This window comes from Cupressus sempervirens, chromosome 3, assembly GCF_028749045.1.
Source record: "Cupressus sempervirens isolate cs-2001-9-10 chromosome 3, ASM2874904v1, whole genome shotgun sequence".
Taxonomy (NCBI): domain Eukaryota; kingdom Viridiplantae; phylum Streptophyta; class Pinopsida; order Cupressales; family Cupressaceae; genus Cupressus; species Cupressus sempervirens.
In genome coordinates this window covers 411774179-411780653 of record NC_143120.1, presented here as the reverse complement: position 1 = coordinate 411780653, position 6475 = coordinate 411774179, and the positions used below count along the sequence as shown (strand labels likewise).

At 36.0% G+C, this 6475-nt stretch overlaps 1 pseudogene across 1 annotated transcript; it reads right to left on the bottom strand.

Moving 5' to 3' along the window:
* Positions 1–4626: 4626 nt before the first annotated feature.
* Positions 4627–6038, bottom strand: LOC149566761 (BURP domain-containing protein 3 pseudogene; annotated as a pseudogene). Its single transcript, XR_016361577.1, has 2 exons — positions 5964–6038; positions 4627–5662 (listed from the first exon to the last, which is right to left on the bottom strand). The product of XR_016361577.1 is annotated as a BURP domain-containing protein 3 pseudogene (transcript).
* Between the last annotated feature and the right edge of the window lie 437 nt (positions 6039–6475).

The window sequence follows — 6475 nt, the reverse complement described above, 5'->3', positions numbered from 1 at the left end:
ATGACAAGAGCAAAAGTTTCTTCATAATCAACACGCTCTTTTTGATTAAATCCCTTAGCAACCAATCTAGATTTAAATTTTTCTATAGCACCATCTGATTTAAATTTTGTTTTATAAACCCATTTGCAACCAATGACATTCTTACCTTTGGAAAGTTGCACAAGTTCCCAAGTTTTATTTTTCACTAAAGCATCATATTCTTCTTCCATAGCTTGCTCCCATTCTTTCTTCCCTCTAGCTTCCTCATATGATCTTGGGTCATTTACTTGTAATACTTTGGCCATGAGAGCACTACCATTCCTTCCTTGGATCTTTGAGCCTTGCCTATATATTTCTTCAACACTCCTTGTCTTTTGGCTAGCTAAAAAGTTATCTTCTTCATCATTACTACCTGCAGAAAATGTCTGATTACAAGCATTAGTTGTGTTGTTTTCACTAGTATTTTCATCATTTTTAGAAGTGCGCAACTCATCCTCATCAATGTAGTCTCCATTTCCTCCTAAAATATCTGAAAAATGAGAAGCATTTGTTGTTCTAGAGTGAGAAGGAGTGCCTATAAGTTGTGAATGCTCATCAAACTTCACATCTCTACTAACAAAGACCTTGTTTGTTGTTAAATCATATAACCTATAAGCCTTTGATTTGTCACTATAACCCATAAACAAACACTTATGACTCTTTGGTTCTAACTTTTCCCTTTGTGCATCAGGAATGTGTGCCCAAACAATACACTCAAATACTTTAAAATATCCAATGTGAGGTTTCTTACCACTCCATGCTTCTTCAGGGGTGACATTTGTGAGAGCTTTGGTGGGGATTCTATTTATAATATGTGCAGCACAAGAAATAGCCAAACCCCAAAATTTGTTATGCAAAATTTATAAAATGCAACATACAATGAGCCATTTCTAAAAGAGTTCTATTCATTCATTCAGCCACCCCATTTTGTTGAGGAGTATAAGGAACTGTTTTTTGCACCTTAATACCATAATTTTCACAAAATGACTCAAAAGCATAATTGCAATATTCACCCCCATTATCTATCCTTAAACATTTAATTATTTTGCCACTTTGATTTTCAACTAATGCCTTAAACTTTTGAAATACTTCAAACACTTCTTTTTTCCTTTCAAGAAAATAAACCCATACTCTCCTTCTATAATCATCAATAAAAGTGAGAAGGTACCTAGCACCTGAAAGTGAAGGATATCTTGGTTCACATAAATCACTATGAATAAGTTGCAATGGATGATTAGCTCTCAATGCTTTACCTAAATCAAAAGGATCTTGATGATGTTTTCCTAACACACATCCTTCACACACACCTTCACAAGCTAAAATTTTTGTTAATCCTCTAACCATATCCATTCTAACCATATCTTGTAATTTTATATAATTTAAATGTCCAAGTCTAGCATGCCAAAGTTGTGACATATAATCAATCCAGGCAATAAAAGCATGAGAGAGTGTATATTTATCATCAAGAAACCCCACAAATTTAAATAGATTCTCTTCATGATCAACTCTACCAATAGCAATTATATTGCTTGGGTCTTTTCTATCTCTAACAATAACTTGATTAGCATTGACAACAAACTCATATCCAGCTTGAACTATTTTGTATACTGAAATAAGATTCACCCCCAATCCTTTAACCAATAAAACATTTTTCAAAGACCCATGTGTTACATTAACAGTTTCTGTTCTTAAAATTGGAAGTTTCATTTTATTGCCAATAGAAATTTCTTGATATAAATTCTTTCCTTCATAAAAATCAATAAACAAAGATCTATCCCCAGTCATGTGAGATGATGCCCCCAAATCTAAAATCCATTCTTTATTAGAATCTGAAGCAAAGTGTCCCCCTTTAACACTAGATTTACTTTTGGGTGTAGCAATTACCTCCTCATTTGATTTCTCTTGCCTTTTTAAAGAGATAGCTACAAAACTATGATTATCCTTCTTTCCATCCTTAAACCTTTCTTGCTTGGGCTTATATTGCTGCCTTTCATTGTCCCTCTTCTTCAAACAAAACTTCTCCATCTGATTCTCACCTCCACAATACCTGCAAATAAAAGGCTTTCTTCTAGCTTGCTTTTCTGCACCATCATTCCTAGAAAAATGATTAGAACCTTCATGATTTCGAAATTTATTATTTCCTTTCCAATTCTTTTTTCCATCATTTCTAAAGAATTTACTTTTGACTATATATGCATGATTCTTTTTAATATGCCCTTTTTTAATAAGTTGAACTTCTTCATCTAAAACAGATTTGCAAAATTGATCAAAAGTTTGCTGGGGGGTATTGGGATTTAATTGAAGAACCCTTTTCCTTGATTCCTTAAAAACTTTATATGGCTAGGGAAGCTTACTTTCAACCATTGCAATCAACTGAAAATCTTTTTTTGCATATTCAGCACCTATTTTTTTTAGCTGAGTATTTAAAAAAGTAACTTCATTGAAGTAATCAGACATTTTTTCAAAATAAGATGGATCTAAACTCATCAATTTTTTTTCTATACTGAACGTGCTAGCCATGTCTGCATCTTTATAATCTTTTTCTAAAGTCTCCCACAACTCTATTGGGTTATCGATATCAACAAATCTTCTATTGAGATTGGGGCTCAAAGCTTTACCAATAATACCTCTAGCTTGCTCCAACTTACATTTCCACAACTCCTTTTCTTTATCAGTTTGTTGAGGTTCCCCAATTTCTTTATTTACTAACCTCCATAAAGCCTTCTCTCTTAGAGCATTCTTGACTGCAATCTTCCAATCTGCAAAACCACTTCCATCAAAGATAGGCAAAACTTCATTTGAAGAACCCATGTTAGCAAAAAGATCAAGTTCAAACAAATCTAGCAATACTCTAGCAGCATAACAGCCCTACAACCAAATATCACTCCCAAAAAAATCTGCCCTGCAAACAAACTATTTTCAGCAAACTATTTGCCTGCAACAAAACCCTCTAGCAATATTTCTAGCTGAATTTTTAAATAAATCTCCAGCTGAACTTGGCTAAACCTGGCTTTGATACCATGATAAAAATAAGAGATCTAAGATTTACTAAGATCTGAAATAAGCGCAAATACTTGGCAATGGAAAAAACAGAAATAAACACTTAAGAGAGAAGCAAATTTTATTCATCAAACTGATTTTCACAAAGCTATGCAATGGTCTCTATATATAGAGAGCCTATGAGATGAGGGTATTGATAGAAGATGATTCTAGAGGATAAGTGGATAATGCTAAATGACCTAGTATCATGGAGGACATTCATATCTTCTTAGGATAATGTTGTATGACCTAGTTTCATGGAGGACATTCCTATCTTGTTACAAATTTAATAGGAAATGTGTGGCATACTTGTTGATTGGTTATAACAACATGGCTATTGACTATTTCTAACAGCAATGAGTGCGGCGCATTTGCAAGGTGAAAATGTTTTATCTCCTACTACTCCAAGCATGGCGTACTGTCAGGAGAAACTGCCCACAACACCCATTCCACAAACTCTGAAGGAACTCATCTCATATGACAAAGTAGCAGTGAAGTACGTTGGGACAAATAATGAAAAGGAAAAAGGCGTTGGGGTGGTTTCGCCACACTGCATTGTCAGGAACAATATTTATGCTGCAACTACGGTGCAAATGCTGAGAGACCCATTGCTGTGCATGTTTCTGCTAGAGAAGGATTTGGAGGTCCGAACCCGAACAACTTAACCGGCACACACAAAGCGTTGAATATTTCAGGCTTTGTGTGGGCCCAGTCACTGCTAGCCAATAACAGTGGACCAATGCATAACAGTGGCCCAAAACTATTGGCTAGGACTGACTGGGCCCACACAAAACCACAAATAGTCAATGCTTCGTGTGGGCCAGCAGACTACTACTAAAAACGTAGAGTTTATACAGTGGCAACGGCCAGAAGGAGAGCTACTGCTCGCGGTCACACAAAGAAACTACATAAGCATGTCTAGTTACTCCATACTATGCAACACAGTATTTATTTATTAACATATCAAGAGAGGGAGACACAGAGGAAGCACCACTCATGGCCGTCGATCTCAGTTCATAGTTACCAGAAACGTGACGGGAGACCTCTGTTTCCCGTTACGACGGCCGAAACGAGTTTCCCGTTATGAAACCGTCGTTTCAAGAGATAATTTCAGTTGTTAATAATTTCAATCAAATTTTAAAAAAATTAAATCTTCCTCAGTTTTGACTACTGCAGAAACATAAATAATACATTGATCGTAGGAAGTAATAGTTTTAAATTCTTGTAGTTTATGATCAGTTAAGTATATAGTTTCATTTATAATTATTTAGAATTTAGTTTTAATTTGTTACAGTTTAGAATCAGTTAACAACAGTTTCATTTATTATTATTTTTTTGAAATGTTTTAAGTATGAATTAATTATATTAATTTATAATATTTAAGTATGAATTAACTATCTATTAATTTAATTTATACATTTTATTAAAAATAGTTAATTATAGAATTAAGATTAAATAATTTATTTTCAATTTCAATATTTAGTAAATTTATTAGACTTCTTACACATCACATTTTATATAGATACTAATAATTAATAATAAATATATATATATATATATACACACACGTTTCTTATGCGCAACTTTTCATATATTGCGTTTCTCATCACGTTGCCGTTGTCGTTGCATTTTGCGTTTCTCGTTTTTGATAACATAGTCTCAGTTGCGTCGCAACCACACGAGGTGGTTTTCTATTATAAAATGGCAGACAGAAGCAGCACCAGGCTTCACGTTCAACCTCTGGAGTGCCACGCGGCTAGGACTCCAAGAGCTGGTATCCGTGTGACAGATGGCCGCCGCCTCCACCTCCTTCCCATCCTCGCCCTCTACCCAAACTCTAACAGCCTTCGTGCCTTGCAATACGTGGCAGTAATACACTGCGTACGCATACTTTACAAGATGGCAGACATACGGTGGGATCTCCGCTTCACTCTCGTATTTTACCCCAACTACGGTATATTCCTGCTTCACAGCTTTCGACGTCTTTGGAACACTCGTCGCCAGAAGGGTCAAACGGTTGCTCCCGAGCTTCAATGTGGTGAAATCTATCATGGACTCCACCGATGTTGGGCAAAATTTGGTTTCGCCCTTCACAGCTGGTCTTTCGCAGGCTTCTATGGTCTTCTTCATGGCCAGAGCCATGACGGAATCAGGCGCTGTGTTGAGCTCCTTCAACGCCAGGGGAAGCTTGTACGAGGAGAATGGGATTTTGTCTGCCATGGCGCGCGGAAGAACATCCGTCTTCTGCTTGTTGGAAAAGTTTTGAGAGATTTTGGTTCCGTACTGCAAATCCTTCTCTAGCAGAAACAAGTTGCCGTAACCGTGATAATTGAAAATTTCATCTTCAGCGTAAGGCAATCCATCGGGAGCGCCACGAGAAAGATGATCTTCATGTGTCTTCTGAGTTTTGACATGAACGCCTTCCAATTCCTGCATCAACCGTATCAAAACCTCTTTGTCATCATCATCACCATAGATAAGTTCCAACACACTCTGCGGGATGGGTGTGATGGGCAGCTTCTCCCGCCAGTACGCAGCTATTACCCTTTCCCTTTCCCCTTCCCCTTCCAAATAGGCCGCGCTGCTAGCTACTACTGACTGTCAACTATCCCAAACAACAAAAACACTCAAACAAATTCGAAAGAGAAATAAAATTGATCAACAATGTGCTTCTTGATGAACTGATCATGAATGAATTTCAACATTATTACAATTAAAGGAAAAAAAACGTAAATAAAACTGCATCAATGCGAGGATAACTTACACTATTGGAATTTAAGATAAAATCCTTCACACTATAAAACTATGTCAATGCAAAGAATTACGAAATATTTCAACGAACTCATAAACTAACTAAATCGAAAACAAACTATGTACATGAACTTTAATGAAATAAAAAAACATACAATGAGAAGAATGAAAGCAGATAATCCCCTCATCTTGTAATTAGAAGACAAGCAAAATGAATGATTTTCAGAGATATTAGGAGGAGGAGGATCTCGTCCTTTTAAATAGATGCCGAGCTCTGCGTCCACCGCCATGGTGTATGCATCCATAGCAGGCATGGATGGGCACTGTCTATACAGGGGCCAAAATGTACTTTTATTAATTAATTATAAATTTTATATGAATATTAATTTGTTAAAAAATACAAACAAATTAGTTATGAAGGTGCATTTTGGTCTCTATATAGCCAAAACCGACATGAATGTGCGATACCACATGGCTATTGCGATTTTTTAAGCGTGATTGTGTATCTTTTAATTGAGTGTCAATTTTTGAAGAAGCTTATTGATAAACAAATGATACATTTATATCATATATTTACCTATGAATCTTAATATATTGAGCAAAGGAAATAGACCCTTCTTCCGGTAGAGGAATCAGGAAATCGGCAGCAAAGCAGTACCGTTGATCC